This window comes from Dysidea avara, chromosome 6, assembly GCF_963678975.1.
Source record: "Dysidea avara chromosome 6, odDysAvar1.4, whole genome shotgun sequence".
Taxonomy (NCBI): domain Eukaryota; kingdom Metazoa; phylum Porifera; class Demospongiae; order Dictyoceratida; family Dysideidae; genus Dysidea; species Dysidea avara.
Window position 1 is genome coordinate 34,428,165 of NC_089277.1, and position 23,913 is coordinate 34,452,077.

The window sequence follows — 23,913 nt, forward strand, 5'->3', positions numbered from 1 at the left end:
AAACAAGTTGGAGTAGTCCATAATATTAAATCACCGTAAAACAATAAGAAGTGTTATATCCCTACTGTACTCAAGATACCATATCGGAAATGCACAGTAGTGATATAACAGTTCTTATTGTTTTACAGTGATTTAATATCATGGACTACTCTAGTCTTGTACCCAGACCGTTTTTTTTTCTTTTTGTGTGGGGGTGGAGAAAAAAAAGGGTCTGGTAGATCTCCAATACATTTTTTGTGTAGCGGATCTACTACTTTTGGGGATCGTTGATTAGTGGTGATGAATAGCAAAGGCCTGTTAACGAAGCAATAGAAAATACGGTGCATGTACCCAAGGATGTAGCCTTGCCAAGCAAACACGTACCGTAATTCCTATTGTTGCTTCGTTAACAGGACTTTGCTATTCATCACCACTAATCAATGATCCCCAAAAGTTGTAGATCCGGCTGCACAAAAAATGTATTGGAGATCCACCAGATCCTTGTTTTTTTCTCCGCCCCTACACAAAAAGAAAAAAAGTGGTCTGGGCACGAGACTAGGACTACTCCAACTTGTTTCAGTACCTTTTATCGATGTGTGGTCCCTACTCTAATTGAAAATTCCAATTTTTTCGTGTACTTGTTTGTTAATTTTATTTTTGTAAACAATTTTATTATGATTGGTGAATCCACGCATACCGAATCTGAAAAGGCACCGCGCACCCCATCAATATCAATTATCGTATGAAATGTGAAGTATCCATTACGCTTCGCTGTAGGCTATGTTCAACCCGTTACACAGCAGTACAAACAAGAACTGTTTCAAAAGCACCTCTGCAATCAAAATAGCCACGATGAAAAATATGGACAACTTCCGTTTCGAAGGGAAGCCATCATGTGCTAGCGCCAAATCGACACCTTTCCCTGTCAGCAGAGATGAATGGGACACAAAGGGGGACACTGGTAAGTCCATGAAGAATGCATTGTATGTACTGACCAGTCGGGCTGAAGCAACGTCAAATAGTGAAAAAATCAAGCCCGTAGCCTTAGCTGTTATTGAATTACGCTTGTCTGAAAGCATCAGTCAGTTAAAAAAAAGTCAGTTACAGTCGATTGCATGTGCATTTGAACATTGTGTATGGCAAAAATGGTTCCGTGTTGTTCATAGGTATAACTGAAATGTTACGGAACGCTTGCTATTCTTTTTTTATGAATTTGAACTTGTCTAGTGCTGTTTGCGTGACTGTGTAGATGTAGTAGGCAGGCCAGATGAATTCACACACTACGCAATGTTCAAACGCACGTGCAATTGACTGTACTGTTGATTTCATTTTCGTTTGAACATTCCGTCCATGCTGTGAATTATTCCGTGGCAGTTTTTTAGCCACCAGCAGCTTACGGATTGATCACAACCACTCATAAGAAATCACTGTGACCATACAGTGGCAAACCTAAGCTGAAGAAAGGCTTGAGCTTCACCTTATACATAACATGGAACTTGTATCGCAGACGGAACTGTTCAAGCAAAAATGAAATCAACAGTAGTCAGTCAGTAGAAAATTCCGTTGAATAAAAAAATTTCAAAATTCCATAGCAACTTGTTGAAAGCGTTTCGGGTCGATCTGAATGCTCGTTTGGGTTTAGTTTTACCTCTCCAATACTGCCTCATCGTCGTAAGGGAAAATTGAGGCTGGTTAATGGGTGATATTATTTCGTGGGCCACGCCTACTCCTTTGTGGTCCCTACTATACAGTTACTATCATACTGTATGATGTATCTTTACAACTGTAACAAGTTGCTTCTACCAGATACCATGAAGCTAGCTAATTTATCTGAAATTAGCCAACTATGTACGTATTGCTAGGTTATTATTTCAGCTATTAAGTTTTTTGTTCTGTAATAATACATTCGTTATTGTAATACGGATTTTGGTAATTCATGTTATTATTCAAATAAATTGCTTTGCATTTCTTGTCAAACAAACTGCTTTAAACAGCATCAAGACACACGGTAGTGTATCGTGTGCCCCAAGAAGCCGGCGGCTTTGTTGAAAGTGGACATGAAGAATGCCTTTAATGAATGTGATCGCTCTGCCTTTTCACTCGTGTGTCTGAAGATTTTCCTGAGATTTCTGCCTGGGTGAAGTGGTGCTATTCCCAACCGGCTGAGCTTCGCTTTGGCAATAGAAGGCTTTGGCTTATTCCGAGGTGCAACAAGGTGACCCTCTGGGCCCTTTGCATTTTTCACTTGTAATTTTACAGTTTATTGATGCTGTAAATCTCCGTGACTTTGTAGAGTTACATCTTTGATACCTTGATGATGGCACATTAGTTGGCAAGCAGTCTTCTTTATCATCTCTTTTGTCTCTTTTTGCCACTCGAGGTCCTGAGTTTGGATTACATTTGAATCTGTCCAAGTGTGAATTATTTTGTCCTTCTGGAGACTTCTTTCCCAATCTCCCAACTGACATCAAGCGAGTCACAAGTTTGGAACTGCTGGGTTCTCCTCTTTGGTGTGATGACATTTTCTTTCTTATCGAATGGACAGAGTAGCATTAACTCAGGAGAAACTTTCTCAGTTGGATGACCCTCAGGTAGAGCTCCATCTTTTATGTAGTTGTCTCAGTAGTTGTAAAATTATTCACCTCCTTTGCACTGTGCCTTTCATCATCCTGAAACCTTTCTTCTTCAATTTGATCATAATCTTTGTTCCTGCCTTGGTAGGATTATGCTGCAATGCAGTCTTTTCGACACTTCTTGGAGACAGGAATCTTTGCCTTTTCGATTAGGAGGCCTGGGGTTATGTGAATCTGCTTTTTCTGCTTCACTTGCATTTTTAGGTTCAAGTAACAGTGTTCGTGAATTAGCCTCCACCCTTTTTTCTGTTGATATTAATCAGCTCAGTTTCCCTAATGAGGAGGATGCTGCCACCTTACTTTCTGAATTGGATATTTCCAGTGGTCACTTGATTTTCTCGGCCTCTCAGAAGGACCTGCAAGTTACATTAGACAAACATTTATTTGATGACTTATTTGCATCCTTTGCATTCGCTATCAAGCTCGTTTGACTGCTTTGTCACACCCTTCTGGCACAAGTAGCAGCTGGCTCAAAGCTATTCCTCAAGTCAGTCTGGATTTGGCTATCCCTGGGCCTGAGTTTGTTATTGGATTACATATATGGTTGGGTGTTTCTTTGTTTCCGCTCTCTCCTTTGTGTATCTGTCTTTCTACCATCGATAACTATGGTTACCATCTGTTAGGTTGCTCTCAAGGCCCAATGAAAATACGTCCACATGATTCTCTGGTAAACATCATTTATAATGCCCTTTCACAGAATCACCCTGGGGTTCTTAGGAAACAGAGAGCTTCTTATTATGATGGGTTGCGCCCTGGCAATATTTTTCATCCTGACTTCCAGCATGGTCATCCAGCTTACTTCAATGTCTCCATATGCTGCACCACTCAGCCTGCTTTTATCTCCTGTGCTTCATGTACTGGGGTGGCTGCTGCTGCTGTAGAGGTTGCCAAGGTTGATAAGCATTTGGCAGCTGTGGAGAAGGTGGGGTCAGATTTCTTTCCATTAGTTGTGGAAACATTTGGAGTTTGGACATCTTTTGCTCTAAAAGCTTTACAGAATATAGCTGACCGTACCACTCCTCACAGCAGTGTCCCTCAGAAAGTTGCTAAAAAGAACTTGCTACAACAACTGTCTGTGCAACTGTGGTCCAACAATGCTAAGATGATCTTGAGGTACTGGGCCCTTCAGGGCTCAGATGATGATGATGACAATCCCCTTTTCCCCTAGTAATAGTTTTCCCCCTGTAGCTAGCTGTAGTTGTAATAGTTGTTTGTAATTGTAAGTTATTTATATTCAGTGTATTAAAAAAAGAAGCCGGCACAACACCCGTGAGTATATTGGCATGAATGAAAACGCAATTTTCGTACTTTCGTGCTGCCTTGATGAAACAAGACGATTTTTGCAGTGGACACGCTCTCCAACTTCAGTTCTCCACATTCCAAATTTGAGCGAAATCGCTTCAAGCGTTCTCGAGATATGCAACTTCAAAAATTGGTTAGTTTCTTCTGTTTTGTTTTTCTTATTTTTCTTCGTCTTTCGCACACTTAAAAAACTGTTATAAAATGCGAACGCAATATTGGCACACAGAAGGGGGGTATAAAGGCACATCTCTATACCAACTTTGGCTAGAATACGATAAACACTAAAACAGGCAAAGAGTTACTAACAATTATTCATGAAAAATAACACCAATATGTTGTCACGCCTACAGAATAAACTGCTTATGGGAAGCTGAAAACCGGTGAGTGAATAGGTTAACTATTGAACCTCAAACCTTTTGTGGTTTGAAAGATATCGAGCTAAAAACCAGGAAGATACAACGAAAAAACCAACAGCGTGTAACAATTACACAATCGAGATTTGCTAATTAAAAAATGACTGCTTTCCATGCCTACCAGAAAAACCGCTTGGACTAATGCTTTGAAATTTGCTGTACAGATGGAATAATCATCTTAGAAAGGCTCGTCAATGGTGTAGAAGAATCAGACTTAAAACCACGGAGTTATAACACAAAGGTGTAGCAAGTGCGAGATACTCTAATAGAGCAGTCACCCTGAAAAGAATTCAAGACATCAGCTAGAAAGTAGTAACCCTGTATAGAGATCAGCTACAAACAATTCACCCTGTAGAGAGATCAGCTAGAAGAATTTACCTTGTAGGGAGTTCAACTACAAAGAAACCACCATGTAGAGCTCAGCTAAAAACAAATCGCCCTGTAGACGGATCAGCTGAAAGAAGTTACCTTGTTGAAAGTTCAGTTACAAAGAAACCATAGTTCAGCTGCAAACAAATCACCTGTAGAGTTCAGCTACAAACAAATCACTCTGTAGAAAGATCAGCAAGAAGTCACCTTGTAGAGAGTTCAGCTACTAACTAATGAACCTGTAGAGACATCAGCTAGAAGAAGTTACCTTGTAGAGAGTTCAGCTACAGAGAAACCATTATGTAGAGTGTTCAACTACAAACAAGTGACCCTGTAGAGACATCGGGTAGAAGAAGTTACTTTGTAGAGAGTTTAGTTACAAAGAAACCATCATGTAGAGAGTTCAGTTGCAAACAAATCACCTGCAAAGAGTTCAGCTACAAACAAATCACAGAGATCAGCTAGAATAAGTTACCTTGTAGAGAGTTCAGCTACAAACAATTCACCCCGTACAGAGATCAACTAGAAGAAATTACCTTGTGAAGAGTTCAGCTACAAACAGATCACCCTGTAGAGGGATCAGCTAGAAGAAATCACCTTGTAGAGAGTTCAGCTACAAAGAAACCACCATGTAGAGAGATCAGCTAGAAGAAGTCACCTTGTAGAGAGCTCAGCTACAAGGTAACCATCATGTAGAGAGTTCAGTTGCAAACAAATCACATGCAAAGAGTTCAGCTACAAACAAATCACAGAGATCAGCTAGAAGAAGTCACCTTGTAGAGAGTTCAGCTACAAGGTAACCATCATGTAGAGAGTTCAGCTGCAAACAAATCACCTTTACAGAATTCAGTTACAAACAAGTGATCCTGTAGAGAGATCAACTAGAAGAAGTTACCTTGTAGAGAGTTCAACTACATACAAATCACCCTGTAGAGAAATCAGCTAGAAGAAGTCACAGTGTAGAGAGTTCAGTTACAAAGAAACCACCATGTAGAGTTGTGTAATAAATGTATGTAGTATATATATAATTTGTACATTTACTGATAAAATCAGAAATATTTATTAAAGTATCTAACATCTTCTTCATCTTTTCTTTTTCCTGTGGTAAAGAAAAAAAGATAGGTTAAAAAGCCCCAAAGCCGGCCATAGGCAGGCTTTGGGGTATACAAATACAAAAAAAGAAGTGAAATCTAATCCAAAACAGCCAAGCTGTAAAAAATGAGTGCGGCCCTCAAAATGGCCATCATGAAAAAAGATGTGAAATCCAAGGTGGTGACAAAGAAATGGCTGTGATGGTAAGTTAATGGCAAAAAATATAATAACGACAATTCAGGTGAATTTTGTGCCAAGACCAAGTAGCACCAAAATTCACCTGAATTGTTGTTATTAAAATTTTTACCATTAACCTACCATCACAGCCATTTCTTGGCCGCCACCTTGAATTTCACATCTTTTTTCACCATAGCCTTTTTGAGGGCCGCACTCTATTTTTGCAGCTTTTATTTGGATTAGATCAAGACACACGGTAGTGTGTCGTGCGGCCTAAGAAGCCGGCTCGCAACACCCGTGAGTATATTGACAGGAAGATAGAAAACGCAATTTTCGCACCTCCGTAGCTCTGTGCTGCCTTGATGAAACAAGACGATTTTTGCATTGGACACTCCCTCAAACTTCAGCACTCCACATTCCAAATTTGAGCGAAATCGCTTCAAGCGTTCCCGAGATATGCGACTTCACAAATTGTCTTAGTTTCTTCGTTTTTTTCTTCTTATTTTCTTCCTCTTTTCGCACACTTACAAAAACTGCTATAAAACGCGAACGCCATATCCGATTGCCTTGAAATTTGGCACACAGAATGGGGGGTATAAAGGCGCATCTCGCCACCACCTTTGGCTGGAATACGATAAACAGGCAAAGAGTTATGAGCGATTATTCACTAAACCTCAAACCTTTGTGGTTTGAAAGGAATCGAGCTAAAAACCAGGAAGATACAACGAAAAAACCAACAGTGTGTAACGATTACGCAATCAAGATTAGCTAATAAAGAAACGACTGTTTGCCACGCCTACCAGATAAACCTCTTGGGCTAATGCTTTGAAAATTGCTGTGCAGATGGAGTATCTTCTTAGAAAGGCTCTTCAATGGTATGGAAGAATCAGACTTAAAGCCACAGTGATATAACACGAAATCCAACTTGGTGTAGCAAGTGCGAGATCGAGATACTCTAATAGAGCAGTCATCCTAATAGAGCAGTCACCCTGAAGAGAATTCAAGAGATCAGCTAGAAACAAGTAACCTGTATAGAGATCAGCTACAAAAAGTCACCCTGTAGAGAGATCAGCTACAAACAATTCACCTAAGAGAGATCAGCTAGAAGTAGGGAGTTCATGCAACTATGGAAAGAGATAGTTCAGCTAGAAGAAATCACCTTGTAGAGTTCAGCTACAAAGAAACCACCATGTGGAGAGTTCAGCTACAAACAAATCGCCCTGTAGAGAGATCAATAGAAGAAGTTACCTTGCAGAGAGTTCAACTACAAAGAAACCATCACGTAGAGAGATCAGCTACAAACATATCTCCCTGTAGAGAGATCAGCTAGAAGAAGTTACCTTGTAGAGAGTTCAGCTAAAAAGAAACCATCATGTAGAGAGTTCAGCTGCAAACAAATCACCTGTAGAAAGATCAGCTAGAAGAAGTTACCTTGTAGAGAGTTCAGTTACAAAGAAACCACCATGTAGAGAATTCAGCTACATACAAATCACCCTGTAGAGATATCAATAGAAGAAGTTACCTTGCAGAGTTCAGCTACAAAGAAACCATCATGTAGAGAGATCAGCTACAAACAAATCTCCCTGTAGAGAGATCAGCTAGAAGAAGTTACCTTGTAGAGAGTTCAGTTAAAAAGAAACTACCATGTAGAGAGTTCAGCTGCAAACAAATTGCCCTGTAGAGAGTTCAGCTAGAAGAAGTCACATTGTAGAGAGTTCAGCTACAAAGAAACTACCATGTAGAGTGTTCAGCTGCAAACAAATTGCCCTGTAGAGAATTCAGCTACAAACAAATCACCCTGTAGAAAGACCAGCTAGAAGAAGTTACCTCGTAGAGAGTTCAGTTAAAAAGAAACCATCATGTAGAGAGTTCAGCTGCAAACAAATCACCTGTAGAGAGTTCAGCTACAAATAAATCTCCCTGTAAAGAGATCAGCTAGAAGAAGTTACCTTGTAGAGAGTTCAGCTACAAAGAAACCATTCTGCAAAGAGCTCAGCTGCAAACAAATCACCTGTAGAGAGTTCAGCTAGAAGAAGTCACATTGTAGAGAGTTCAGCTACAAAGAAACTACCATGTAGAGAGTTCAGCTGCAAACAAATTGCCCTGTAGAGAATTCAGCTACAAACAAATCACCCTGTAGAAAGATCAGCTAGAAGAAGTTACCTTGTAGAGAGTTCAGTTACAAAGAAACCACCATGTAGAGAATTCAGCTACAAACTAGTGACCCTGTAGAGACATCAGCTAGAAGAAGTTACCTTGTAGAGAGTTCAGCTGCAAACAAATCACCTATACAGAATTCAGCTACAAACAAATCACCCTGTAGAGAGATCAGCTATAGAAGAAGTTATCTTGTAGATAGTTCAGCTACAAACAAATCACCCTGTAGAGAGATCAGCTAGAAGATGTTACCTTGTAGGTAGTTCAGCTGCAAACAAATCACCCTGTAGAAAGATCAGCTAGAAGAAGTCACCTTGTAGATAGTTCAGCTACAAACAAATCACCCTGTAGAGCGATCAGCTAGAAGAAGTTACCTTGTAGATCGTTCAGCTACAAACAATAACAATTCACCCTGTAGAGAGAGAAGCTAGAAGAAATCACCTTGTAGAGTGTTCAGTTACAAAGAAACCACCATGGAGAGTTTTGTGATAAATATATGTATTATATATATAATTTGTACATTTACTGATAAAATCAGAAATATCTAAAGTACATCTGCTTCATCTTTTGTTCTTCCTGTGGCAAAGAAAAAAACATAGGTTAAAAAAGTCCCAAAGCCGGCCTATGGCCGGCTTTGGGGTATACAAATACAAAAAGAAGTGAAATGTAATCCAAAACAGCCAAGCTGTAAAAAAAAGTGTGCGGCCCCTCAAAAAGGCTATGGTGAAAAAAGATGTGAAATCCAAGGTGGCGGCCAAGAAATTGCTGTGATGGTAGGTTAATGGTAAAAATTTTAATAACGACAATTCAGGTGAATTTTGTGCCAAGACCAAGCGGCACAAAAATTCACCTGAATTGTCGTTATTAAAATTTTTACCAGTAACCTACCATCACAGCCATTTCTTGGCCGCCACCTTGGATTTCACATCTTTTTTCACCATAGCCTTTTTGAGGGCCGCACACTTTTTTACAGCTTGGCTGTTTTGGATTAAATAATATTATACAGATAATATCTTTCTCCACTGTTTTATGATTTATCTGTCATGTTTTTCTACAACAAGTCTTCGAGGCTGCTTTCATTTTTGTTTGTGTATAGAACTTTTATGTCACAAAATTATGTTAAAATGATAACTTCCGCAGAGCAAGAAGTGGGAACTCCTTCGGGAGGCTATATAAAACTTGGCTTTTGGTGGTTTTATTCTACAATAGACATAGAACAGATGTTGGGAAATATGACAAGAAACATTATTTTGACATCTGGTTGGTTCTACCAAGTAAGGGATAAAGTGGCTGTTTTGGGTTCAACCAGAGAAAATAATTCACAACAAAACAGGACTTCAGCAGAAAAGAATGAACAATAATGAACTGCTGTATGCTGATTTGTCAATTTAAACGTTGGGTGTGACTCTTTTATCATGCTTATCAATGTATCACAATCCTTGTGCCTATACAAGTTTTGCTAATTATCAGCCATAAGTCATCAGCACAAATCAAAATAATTAACTGTAAAGCATTATTTAATTATACAACCAAGTACTAAGAATAATACAAAATGCGGTTAAAATTACGTCATTAATAATGAATGAAATAAATAGTGCATTAAATAGGTTGGTAGTGTAATAATGAATGAAATAAATAGTGTATGCTAGTGTATTAGATGGATATTTCAAAATATTAACACCTTGAAAACAGATTAATACTCTCTAATAGAGCAATCACTGGAAAATACAAACTGCAACAGAAAATGCCTCCTACACTCTAGAACAATCCCTTTAGAGTTAAATTCCCTAATAGACCATTTCACTGATTAAGGATATTTGACTCTGGCTTAATTGCGTCTCTTCCCTTCAAAGCATATTGTGTAAATGATGGTTGTCATAGTTTTCAGTCAAATCATATACCATCTGCCTTTATTTATTAATGTCGTTGTAAACTAACTACCTGTAGTGGCCAGCCATATTAACTTATTCTGAGCAACTACAGTGCTCCCTTGATATTTAACTTCATCAGTATCAAGACATGTTGAAATAATCAAAAAGTTTGGATAGTCAAAGCCCATTCATTTATATATGGAGCCTCCTTGTCCAAATACTCTAATAGAACATCCATATTGGACAAAATACTCTAATAGAGCAATCATTTCTACAATTTGAATATCCAAGTGTTCGGCTAATAGAGGGTTTTGAATAACTGAGGGAGCACTGCATGTAGTTGAGATACTATAGAAGTTCCAACTTCATCAGTCTATCGATAACACAGGGTTCAGCTGTACAGATGTCTATGCACCAAAATAAAATTATGAGAGCTAACTTAAACCAAAGTATGTACCTGTCCTTGTAAGTAGCTGTCTTTCCTATCTTGCAAAACAGTGGCTAAGTGACAGTGCTATAATCACTATAACTTAACAAAGAAGTTTGTCACTGAATTTTAGAAAATCTCCTATATGGGTGCATTTGACACATAAAATATTCAATGATTAAGCAATAAGCTTCTTGGTACAAATCCACTTGTGAATGACATCAATTCTCAATTCCTTGAATTACAATTTAAATACTTTTATTTCATGTATGACATTATGGGTGATTTTCTCACAAAGTGAGTTAAGAACTTCGTATCGGGTAGTAAATTATAGACAAGCTTTTTAATATAAATATTTTGTTGGAGAGTTTAGTGGCATCTTTATGTAGGAATGATTTGAAATACTGCTTTAAAGTAAATATCCAATTTAGTGCATACTTAAAAGGCAGATAAGCAGTTGGTGCAAAGTTAATCAAAATGCAACATGCAGCACACGTCCATGCTGGGTATTTGCATCAACTATAAGTTGCCGTAAGATCCTGCAATTGTGTCAAATTGAAAATATAATTTCCTGATTAGCAGTAGGTGTACATCTGCCATCTGAGACTATAGAGCCTTTCGTTTACATGTAGACTGTAGTTATAAGTCAGTAGACTTTTATTAGTCCACTTCATTAAGGATTTTAGCTGCTGTTGGTAATTGGTTCGAGTAATTGGTTCAAGTAATTGGTTGTTTGCTGTGGATAAAATACATGTACATTTGCTCTGTAGTCTTATATTAGGCAGGAACAAAACGCATTAAACAATAAGACAACACACTGTGTAGAAATTTAATAAACACGCATGCTAATGCACTGTAGGACAATCTGCTTGAAAGACAAATGCACTATACAGATTTGAATTTTTTGAGTAATAAACAGCTAGGGTGCTAGTATATGGCATGCAACTTTTCAGTGACATTGCGATGTTCATACATCGAATAAGTGGCTATGGAGATCATGAAAATGCATTATTCCAAAGAATAACAGTGTCCAGAAATAGTATATAATATGAAACACGTTAATTTTAGTGTGTTGTATCTAATTCTGATAGTTGAGACTCCAGACATTCGTCAACATATGACCATTCACTGATGTTACATGCCCTAGAGTTTCAGGGAAATCAGAACTTTTGTTACAGACTTCAGGGCCACTATCTGGATTATTGATTGTTTTCTTCAGTTATTGTATGGTTGTTTTTCTATACATATGTGCTTTATATTCCTAGCTGCTTCAAATGTGTTCTGGCTGATATTCTGTATTCAAAGTACTTTAGCCAAAACCTTGTACGGTCCAAATACCAGACTGATTGGTTCAGCCATGCGACAGCTATACAGGTGCCTGGAGAAAGATTGCTTGGTTATTGACGTATCACTCTATAAAGGTTGAGCACTTTGACTATAATGCCTTAAATGGTGGGCTAGCACCCCTGCTAATTGAAGAAAATTCTTTCATATTGTATCCTTTATATCATTAAACTATCTCAAAACCATCATACATGTAGAGATTTGGACTGCATGGGCATGTTAATGCACTGTATACTAGACCCATCTGTTCAAAAACATTAGTTAATGGCATGTAAGTAGTTGCTGCAGACAAATTGGACTATACCTGGATCAAACAGCAGTAGCACAATGTTCACAGCAACTGTTTCCATCAGTTAAGTGGCTGTGGAGATCTTGTAAATGCATTGGCTTCCCAAAAACCAAAGAATAGCGGTGTCCGGAAATAGCAGTCAACGAAACATGCTGACTTCAACAAGCCGTGTCTTCCAAACCAAACAGTTGAGACTACAAATTTTTATCAACTCACGACCATAGACTGATGTTACTTGCCCTAGAGTTTGGAGGAAATTGGAGCTGTAGTTACTGAGTTCAGGGCCACTGTCCGGATTATTGATCGCTTTGTCCGGTTATTGATTGCTTTTCCGGACAGATATATTGGCTTCGTATTCCTAACTGCTTCAACCGTTCAGGCTGAAATTTTATATTCGAGGTACCTTAGTCTAGACCTTTATACGCTCCAAATTTTAGACTGATCGGTTTATCCGTTTGGCAATTACAGGTGTCCGGGAAAAATCATCCAGTTATTGATGACTTACTCTATCTCTTATTGTTATAGATATTCTCTTTTTGTAAATAGTGTTTTCTTTTGGAATTGTATTATACGTACCTTATTCTTAATTTGCCTATCCATAACATATTTAAATCTCAGCTGTATTTGCAACTATTTAGTTTTGTTTCTGTGTAATTATTTAGGTTTTTGTAGCCACTTAACTATGTTTTGTGCATGTATAGGTGTTGCTTTTGTAGGCCTATAGCCTTTTGCATTCACTATGTCATTGTTGTACTAAATTATAAACTAATAACTGGCAATAATAATACCTACCTCTTTTCCAAAAAGAAATTATTATGAAACTATATACCAGCTGCAGGAGAATAAACTCACTTACTTAAAAACAAATATATTTGTTCCCCTGCTTCCCTGCAGCTGAGTCTCTACTCTGTGGCAAACACTACCTTACATGAAGTATAGTTAGACACTTAATATGATATTATGCTTGTCACTTTCCATATACAGACTTGGGTGGTCAACTGAATGTAACAGGTGAGGGCAAGGATATAGATGGGGGGTCGATTATTTCAGCTAAAATATCTGGACCCTCCTTTGAAAGCATGCAAATAGTGTTAATAAAATTTGTAGGGGGATAGAATATTTCAAAAGGGGTCCATATATTTGTCACTTTTTTGTATAGAGACTGGGGTCATTAGCTGAATTTAACAGGTAAGGGCAAGGTTAATATAGTCAAGGGGGATTGATTATTTCAACTGAAGTGCCCCTTTGAATGCATGCAAATGGTGTTAATAATAAAATGTGTAACAATGGTGGATAGAGGATGGGGAATTTGGGGCAAATGCCCCCCTCCCCACCTTGTGGAGGAGCCAGCCATGCTTCTGATTAAAATAGCTGCTAAACTTTGTCAGGCCAAGATCAGTTTATGAACTCATGAAAATATGCACATATTACTAGCATTTATTATAAATTCACCTGAAACCAAAGTCAAACTAATTGTAAAATAGTCACCCACCACCTTCGTGCGTACTAAGCGCCTCTAAAAATAATTATCGGGTTGCTTAAGATTTAAGATTAGGTACTGGGCAGTCAATTCAGCTGGTTTTCCCAGGGGGTGAATACCCCAAATGGTACAATCAAATACATAATACATACATACAATTTGATAATTAATTACAGTAGCGAAGGTTAAGTACGTAAATAAATTCATCGGCAAGTTTCTTGATTCCATTATATTAATTGGCAACTCATTCCAGTCTTTAACAGTTCTAGGATACAAACTATATTTATAAGTGTTGAGGGTTGCTTGTGGCAGAATGAAATGATTAGGGTGATGTTGCCTGGTACAAAATTGAGTTCTTTGATAATGTGAGGGGGTGGAGATCGGTAGTGTATTATTATGTTAATCTTGATGACTGACGGCGTTGTTGTAATGTAGGTATACTAAGAGAGGACGATAATAACGTAACACTATTTCTGGAGTAATCTGATAAAATCCATCGAGCAGCTCTTCTTTTCTAACTTATAATGTGAGTGTTATAATACGGATCTCAAACTGGGGCGGCATATTCCATAATTGGTCGAACCAATGTTAAATACGCTGTTCTTTTAGTATCAGATGGGCAGTTGTTTAGGTTTTGTTTAATAAAATTTAGCACTTTGGTTGCTCTGTTACTTACTGTTTGTATATGTGATGACCATGACATAGTGTTATCGATCGCTACACCTAAGTATGTATGGGACTTCTTTATGTCGAGATTATGACCTGATAAGGTATACGTATATTGTATGGGGTTCAGGGAACGAGTACACCTCAGCACAGCACATTTCTCAACATTTATTTTCATTTGCCATTTGTGAGTCATTCACATATTTTATGTAAGTCTTCCTGTAACTGAATCTTGCGGTGTTGTAACAGTCTTGTTGCTGTTGTTTGGGACATTCAGTTGATTCAAAGCCTTTTGAGCAGCTTTAAGACATCACAACCATCTGAAAAGGCCAAAATAGCAAAAATCAACATTGAAACACTACTAAGAGGTTATTATTTTCTGTTTCAAAAATGCAGCACTAAACTAGAGAATATGGCTCTCCCCAACCACCTACAACTTACCCTGTTTGTGCCCCTCCCCTTACCAGCTCCTGGATCCGCCCTTGTGTAAGGGGGATAGAATATTTCAGAGGGAGTCCATATAGCTATTTGTCACTTTTTCCGTATAGAGACTGGAGTGGTTAGCAGGTAAGGGCAAGGTTAATATAGACAGGGGGATTGATTTTTTCAGCTGAAATATTTGGACCCCCCCCCCCTTTGAATGCATGCAAATGGTGTTGATAATAAAATTCGTAGGGGGGATAGAATATTTCAGATTTCAAACGTTTTTGTTCCGGGGGATCCAAATCAGCGTTGAAACCGGGTCGGGTCATCCGGGTCATCCGTAGTCTGGCAGCACCCGCCCCTTCGCATAAAGAGGAAGGGTCTGGTCACTCTAGCATTACGGAGTTGTAACAATGGAATGTAATTAAACAATGATGTCACAACAATGGCAGCAAGAATGGTACGTCTAACAGCCACACAAACTAAGCTGTTCGCGAGATAGATTAATAAAAGGCTGCTAACATAACCGAGATTCTTCCCATATTGATTAGGCAGCTCTACGAGTACATCAATTCTAACCACAAGGCTCTTTCACTACCTCCATCTTTTGTTCTTTTAAAGAACATACTATTGGCGACTACAAGCAGCCTCAATCATATCGCATCTTCACGAAAACTCTTTTACGCATTACGGTATCTATGGTAACTCCAAAACAAACGTTAGAAATATTTAGTAATTACCAATAACGCAATCTGATTGGTCTTACCTGTTTTCGGTAACACGCTACAAATTTTGAATGCTAGAGTGACCAGACCCTTCCTCTTTATGCAAAGGGGCGGGCACTGGTCCGACCCGGTTTACAAATTATCCCGGATTGGATCACGTAAGAAACGAAATTGTTCGTTTGACGACGTGGAAACTTATAAGCGCTATCGCGTAGCTCTTCCGTGAGCCACGCCCACTTATCGCGTTACCAACATACGCTCAGCTACGCCCATTTGTTAGTAAGTGCAGTATGTAGCATGAAACTGAGGGTATCTATGGTGAGGGGTAGCTATTGTCAGTAGGTGATGACCTTTTTCTTTTTTTGGGGGGGGGTCTTCAACCTACAGCTAGGCTGAAGTTGCAATATTTACTCAATACGAATCGAACGCTCAAAACGTAGCTAGTCTCGCTCGCTCGAGACTAGCCAAAACATAGCTCTTGTCGCACGCCTCGGCTTTAATTAATCTGGGTCAAATCCGGATTGCTATCCGGGTCAGTGGGTCATCCGGGTCAGCAGTAGTGACCCGGTTTCAACGTTGGTCCAAATATTACGCTATATTTGGACCGGGGGAAACCAAAATAAGGACCAAATTTTTCGTTACAGGTGAATTAAGCCGCCAATGTATAAATCCTGGGAATTATTGTGTTCGCCTGTCCCCATGGGGAGTACAAAAATCTTCGTTTTATCTCCATACACGAAAAGATTCCAAAGTTACAGACGTATGTTTACGTTGCGGTGACGAAAGAATTTACCGACAATCGTTTTTCAGGTGAATTCAATGGCGGATCCAGGATGGGGCATTTGGGGCAAATGCCCCCCCTCAGCCCTAGTGGAAACTTTGTCAGGCCAAGATCAGTTTATAAAACTCATGAAAATATGCACATTTTTACTAGTATTTATTACAAATTCGCCTGAAACTAAAGCAAGTTAAAGTCAAACTAGCTGTCACAGTGAAAGTCACCCAGCACCTTCATGCGTATTAAGTGCCTCTAAAATAATTATCGTATTGTTGTTGTTCAAGACATTTAGAACCTTTAAAACAGCTTTTAAGACTTCACAACCATCTGCAAAGGCCAAAATGGCAAAAATCAACAGTGAGACACTACTAAGAGATGATTATTTGCTGCTTCAAAAATGCAGCAACTAACAAGAGAATCTGGCCATTCCCCGACCACCTACAACTTAGCCTATTTGTGCCCCTCCCCTTGCCAGCTCCTGGATCCGCCCCTGGAATTTGCCTTCCTTCTCGAGCAAAGACGCATGCCTGGGGGAAAAATCTATACCTTGGTGGATGCACAAATTCATGGCGAACACAATGAGCCAATATTTAATTCCGCACGTCGTTGTATCAGTACGTTATGATAGTTTATGTAAGCGCCTTTAGATTATTTTCTCGATAGCTTCTGTACATATCAAATTATTTGCTAGTCCAGCTGTCTAGTGCTGTATTTCCAATGCTGCTTAACTTAGGAAGCTGAAACTTGGCTAGTCTATTCTTCTGTCTCTGTAGAAAGCAAAGAACAAATAAAATACATTTTGAAAATTGTGCGGATGTCGATGGTTTTCTAAAAGGCAGTGGTTACTGAACTGAAAGTCGGTTCAATAATCCGGGCTCGCTATTGAACCGACAGTAAAACTTAGACAAAAAGGGTCACTAAACGAAAAAAAAAAACACCACAAAACTCAACCTGGGCTCGAACCCTGGACTACCGGAACTGTAAGCTAGCTACCCACTACCAGAGGCCGGTAGCCAAGTGGAGCAAGGGGAGGCATTTATCCCCCCCCCCCCCCCCCATCATCGTAGGGTTTTTTTTAAAAACATCCGTCACAAGCTTACCAGTATTAAACTGACACGCAAATGACAGAGAATAAATTATGTGCGCTACTACGCGGTATCACCAGGGGTTGCTAGTGAACGCACACACACAACATTCAACTCGTTCGTAAATCCACCGAACGAAAATATTAGAGATACACTTCTAAATTAGCCTAGATTACTCACGTGATAGAGCATTTCCGAATCTAAAGAGTGACCTGCTCAAAAGATCTCGCCGCGGCAGGAGTCGCAACTCACAAGTGACAAAGGAGAGCAGATGACGCTATGAACCTACTGCTTACGAGGTGATAAGGTGTTAAATGTATCAAGTTTATTTTCTCCGGTAGATCTTTGTACGGAAGTGCAGTCTATTTTTTTACTTTATCAATCAGTCAGGTGGATCAGTCACAAGCTTACAAGTTCTGCTAGCAAGAAAGGCAGGTGGGATTTCATGCAATACGTGGCATTTGAATTTCGCCGAGTGAAATGAGTGAACATGTCATCCTGTCAGCAGTGTCCTAGGACTGCAGCACAAGTTGTGGCTAACATAAAGGAACTTCAGTGCATTAGCACTAAAATATTAACAATATAGCTCTACCGGACTGTGGATGAAGTTGTTGGAGTACAGTTGTGGCATGTGCGTTGATGCTCGGCGAATATACCTCCATTGAACCATTGATAAGTGATAAGCAATCAGCACTGAAATAGTTATAGTTACGTAGCTAGTTGTGTAAGCTGTAATACAGCACCATATGTTGGCTAGCCCACCATTGGGTCATTAGGCCAATGAAACTTGATTAGCATTTTCGCGTCATCGCCCGCATGCTTTTGATACACCCGCATGGAATTTCATTATTGGCATTTCAGATCGAAATACTATTTATTTTATTATTTTCCAAAAATGTGCAGCCTCAGTTTGAGGATTAACGCACATATGAAACATGCATACAAAATGTTTTACAATATGATTGATTATGGGATTACTGATTGGTAGGGGAAAGTAATAATAATTTCAGTTGGTACTTAAAAAATTGTAATGATTGTTGTTGGATTAGGTCAGGTGGGAGTGAATTCCACAGTCTAATTGATCTAGGGAAGAATGAATTACTGTAATGATTGGTCCTTGCATAGATATGATGAAATCTTTGATCATGTCCTCTGGTGTTAGAAGTGACAGGGATTAAATCAACTGGGGGTATATATACTCTAATAGAGCAGTCACTTTTTACTCTAATAGAGCAATCAGCTATACTTTAATGGAAAACTCACTTGTTATCTGGATTAGTAACGTACTTTAGCTATTTAATGCAATGTAGATCTCACTGTTTTTTGGCAGAAACCTTCATGTTTGGGATGTGTGTTGTACTTTGGAAAATAATGAATAATAACCGCCCGCCCGCCCGCATCAAATTTTCAAAAATCTGAGCGAGAAACTGGTAATCAAGTTTCATTGGCCTTAGCCCTTTTTGCAATCATGAATAAATTTGAGCATTTCGTGGGGGCATGCCTGCCCCTCCATCACCTTTTGGCTAGCTACGCCCCTGCCCACTACCCCTACTTTTCTACCTTATAAACACTACTCACGTAGTACTCTCACTATAATACAGTAAGAAGAACGTAACCTAACGGTGAAGAAGAAAGCAAAGCTGAACCTGAGCCTAATCCTAACACTAATGTTACTTTTCGCATCCCCTAAAGTTGAATGCTTGGGGAAACTACTAGACGCGAAAATAAAACCCTTTCGGTTCAGTAACCACTTCCTTTCTAAAATTAGGTCTCTTTAGTTGGATTAGAATTTTTCCCCGTAGCATGTACCTCATGTCAACAGTAATCCAGAGGATAGAACTATTCTGCCTCCATTCACTATGCTCCAAAGTAATCCGATCCAAGCCAGATATCAACAATAGTGGCTGAACTAAGTCACATTGGAACATTGTCAGCTAATTTGTCTAGATTAATTGTATTAAGATGTGCAATATCTGTTTGGTTTAAAGGACCTCTTCGAATGTGACCACTGAACTTTGGTAACACATTAGCATTTAAGCCCTCCTTTGTGGTGATACTAAACTCATTAACTGAAGTTTCCAAATTCTCATATGTGGCTTAATATGAGGTAATATTCCCCTTAAAAATCCTGAAAAAAATCATTGTAACCAGTTACACAAGTTACAAAGTTACAACTTTAGCTACTAATATCTTAGTTACAAAGCTATAACTTTAACTATTAATATCTCAGTAATCTTTTATGACTTTAGCTGCTAATATCTTACTACAAATGGTTAAAAAAGTATTTAGATGTTGTGAAAATTTATCTTAGAAGTTACTAGGTTACAGTGGAAATGAACTGAATGGCACAACAAATTGTAGTGGGAAATTACAAATATTTGAAGTGGTTAAAGCAGATGACAGTGGGCATATCAAATTGCAATAGGTTACGATGGGTTACAGTGGGTTATAGTAGGTTACAGTGGGTTACAATAGGTTACAATGGGTTACAGTAGGTTACAATGGGTTACAGTGCATTGTAGTAGATTACAATGGGTTACAGTGAGTTACGATAGGCAACAATGGGCTACAGTAGGTAACAATGGGTTACAGTGGATTACAGTACATTACAATGACCTGTGCGGGAAATGTTGTTAACACTTGTTAAATGAGAACCTTCGGATGTTAATGTCCTCTTTCACCACTTCTAGTTGTCTTAAAATATTCTCGAATGTCAACTTCACATCACTACTCAGGCTTATCTGATTTGATTTATAAATTACCCTCTGACAATCAGCAACTACCATTCTTCCTTGCCAGAACAGCCTTTTAATACACAAAGCTAGCTAACAAGTACAAAACTTAACACATAGATGCAAAACAAATACATGGACAAAACAAAATAAATGCAACAGCTTTCAGTTAAATTTGTGAAATCTGCTGTATATGTACCACTTAGTGTGGACATTCAAAGGCACCACTTAAAGTTTAACTCGCGTATTCACCTGGAAATATCTATGTAGATATTACCCTGGCAATATCATGGAAACGTGGCTTGCTCATGGCTTTGATGCTCAACCAGTTCAAAGATATGAAACACTTTTGCTTGTTTTATTGAGTGGCACAGTGCATTTTATTGTGAGTTTTAGTTTATACAGTACATTAGGCAAAGCTCAGTGTAGTTGCTAAGTTTAGATTACTAAGTTATGTAACACTTTGGATGTAATAATTATCTGATATTACCCTGTGGTCAGGGCATTATCTGTATAATGCCCTGTGGTTAGGGCATTATTTTTATAATGCCCTCTAACTCACAAAATAGCAGCACCACCCGGTTTTTTTTTTATAAAAGCTCAGACAGAAATCGATATGGGAATATATTAATGCTCACGTGACTATTGTCATGTGAGCATTAATATGAGTACTCAGATGGAGGCATTTTAGTATCCTTGCACATTCTATATACTAGTTGGGAAACATTACTAGAAGGTGACAACTAGTCTTATTGTGTATAGAAGCATTTCAGCACATTTTTGAATACTGACCATACCCACATTACAGACAACATGAGTTAACAATGCTACAATGAAGCTTGCCCCTTTATTCCTTTAGTATATGCTGTAATTGGTGTTTATACAACTCAATAGTATTTAAAAACTTTTCCGTGATACCTATAGGACTCGGCCATTATTATAACAAACATAGCTGCAATGTTACCTACTGCCTAGCCACAATGGAATCTGTCAGATGTGCATATAAAATTAATCCAGTGGTTACACTCGTATAGGCATGGGTGGTTAATCACCTGGCAGGCTATTAGCCTGCAATAGAAGTGTTATATAATAGTTGTATCACAGGCACTCATGGTCTGCATGACATGTCCACCCTTAGCCTTCATACTTTGGGTGGACACATCAGGCAGACCTCTCATGCTCATGTATAAAATATTCTGAGACAAATGATCTGTAAAACGATTGCTTGGGTGATGCATGGATACGTACTTCTACCCACTGCGTGGTGGAGTGTCAGCCATAGAGCAGACCATGGAAGAATTATGACAACTAGGTGAGTAGCTAGTACTTAACTTAATGTATTACTTACTTACTACTGCAATAGCAAAGGATTAAAAACCATAAATCCTTTACATCCCAAAAACCAATCCCACAATCAAAATGTTCTGGCATGTGTTGAAAAATAATAATGTAGGAATAACGAGCTATTAGCCCATGCTATTGAAACCACAATCGATCATCAGATACTAATGTATAAACAAATGGGGTGAGTGATCTGTAGTTCTCTCACCTATCAGGTGAGTGTGCCCTGAGCGATATACCATGACTACATCGGGATTTTGCTGATATATACACCCTTACCCCTCAGGCCTGCATCCCTAATTCGGGTGTATATATCAGCAAAATCCCTCACAGCCATGGTATAACTATTATTTATATATGTGACTGGATGTGGGAAAACTGGTGTTATCTCCCACATCAGTAGATTTGATTTTTCACCAATAACACGAAGCTACATAAATGAACTATTAATTTACTCAGCTAGACTTGAGTGGTATACTTTTGCTGGTTGCTTTTCCCAAGCACAGTAGGAATCTATATGAGTGGTTTGGGGCCCCATATTGGAGCTTTGGCCAGCCTGGGGTTGGTTGTACGTGGCTGTACAGCACCATGGTGATGAGTAGAGTCCTGTGCTGTAAATGTGCTTTCATTTCAGCCAGTTGTGAGACCTTTATGGCCCTTAACTTGGCCTAATTCTTCCCTATGCCTTCCTTTTTAAGATTTTAAAGCAACCTCTGACCCTCCTCTGGGCCCCTGCCTCCCACCCCTTTTGGACCTTGCCTGATACGTATCAGGCAACTTCGGTTTAAAAATTATGTAAAATTGTTAGTTGTTGGCTACTTGCACAGTGGATGCTCTGGAAGGTAAGGAATTGGTGTAAAACTTGTCAAATTTGGTACACGTAGCTTCAACCAGTGGTGAGCTACAACACACTGAATACTTAAAACTGGCATTTCTCAATACTTTTAAATAGGCGATACGACCAATTTTCCCAGACTGGGTCACATAATATTATATTATTTTAAAATGATACAGGTACCTCTGCTTGCTGCAGTTACAGTTAAACAGGATAATTTTATTATTAATTTAACCATTCACGAACAAGATTAATTTTACCTAATGTTACAATGTTTAATTGTTTGAAAGGTGTTCTGAGGGGTGCTGCTACAACTGCTGTCAGTGGTAGATCCGTTACCAATGGAAATTACAAAGCTCCTTACAGATAAGTTTGGGAAAGGGGTGGACACATTGTCAATTACAGTTTCTTCTAGTGGAGACACAAATTGTCCACAAAATTCTTCTTATATGTGGTCATGTGTTAATAACTTAATTGGAAGAATTATAACAAAAAGGCATCATCAAATTATTCACTTACTTTTGACTTTTAAAAACATTTTCAAACTTTAGCAGTCACCTCATCACATCAATCTACTGACAACTTTGCAATACCTGCTACTTCATGTGACACTAATCCATTCACTTTTTCTGAGTGCGTCTTTGGTCCTGTCTCATCTGAACTCTCTGGATCCCAGGAAGTCCACAGGTCCAGACGACTTGTCTGCTGACTTTCTGAAAGAGATAGCTGATTGCTGCTCTGTTGGCCACCATATTTTAGTTATTTAATTATTCATTGTAGAGTGGAGTTGTGCCTTCAGACTGGAAGTGTTCACATATTACTCCAGTTCATAAACACAGGTGTGGTACTTTGGACAATCCTGGTAACTTCAGATCAATTTCTGTTGTGTCTGTTCTTGTTACAGTATTAGAGAAAGTTGTGTCAGTCCAACTTGGCACTTTCCTAGAACAAAGCAATCTACTCAATCCCCATCGGTGAGCATACTGTGCATGCAGGAAAGTCAACTGAGGATATTTTGTTGCTGGCAGATGATTATACTGTTAACTCCATGGACAATAGGGTGGTGCTGTCTGTGCTGCCTTTCTGGATATTTTAAAGGCATTTGATTCCTTGGATCACTGTATTCTACTGCGAAGGCTCTAAAATATAAATGTCAGTCCACTTGTGTTACAGTGGTTTAAAAGCTATTAAAGTGACAAAACTCAGAGAGTTAAATGTGACTCTCAATTTTCTTCTTATGAATCCATGAAAGATGGCATTCCTCAAAGGAGTGCACTTGGTCCTTTGTCGTTTTAATTTATGTGAATAGTCTTCCTCATCTGATTACTGAAGGTCTTCTACTCTAATATGCTGACTACACCGCTCTTATTTGTAGTGGAGACACCCCCAAAGTTGTTGCTAGTGTTATGAATTCACAACTTGAACTTCTTAATCAGTGGACAATTGATAGTAGAATGGAATTGAATTACTCTAAATCAACAGTGATGTGGTTCAAGGCATTTAAGAACAACCAGAGAGCTCATTATCCTCCTATTATGGTGAATAATGTTGTATTGAAAGTTGTTACAAGTCAGAAGTATCTTGGCCTAGTATTTGATCATAATTTATCCTGGGACCACCATGTCTCGCAAATATGCAAGAAAACTTTTTACTGTTTGCATATTATTCGCTGTCATAGGAATGTTCTTGGTTCCAAATTACTGAAACGTTTGACTGAAGTACTTGTCCTTTCCCATCTTAACTATTCTCTTCCAGTGTGGGGGCACTTCACTACATACTCATATCATTACAAAAA

At 38.7% G+C, this 23,913-nt stretch overlaps 1 protein-coding gene across 1 annotated transcript in view; it reads left to right on the forward strand.

Moving 5' to 3' along the window:
- LOC136257832 (uncharacterized) overlaps positions 1 to 23,913 on the forward strand; it is a 101,632-nt gene that overhangs the window by 26,844 nt on the left and 50,875 nt on the right. The gene's annotated exons all lie outside the window — the stretch shown is intronic.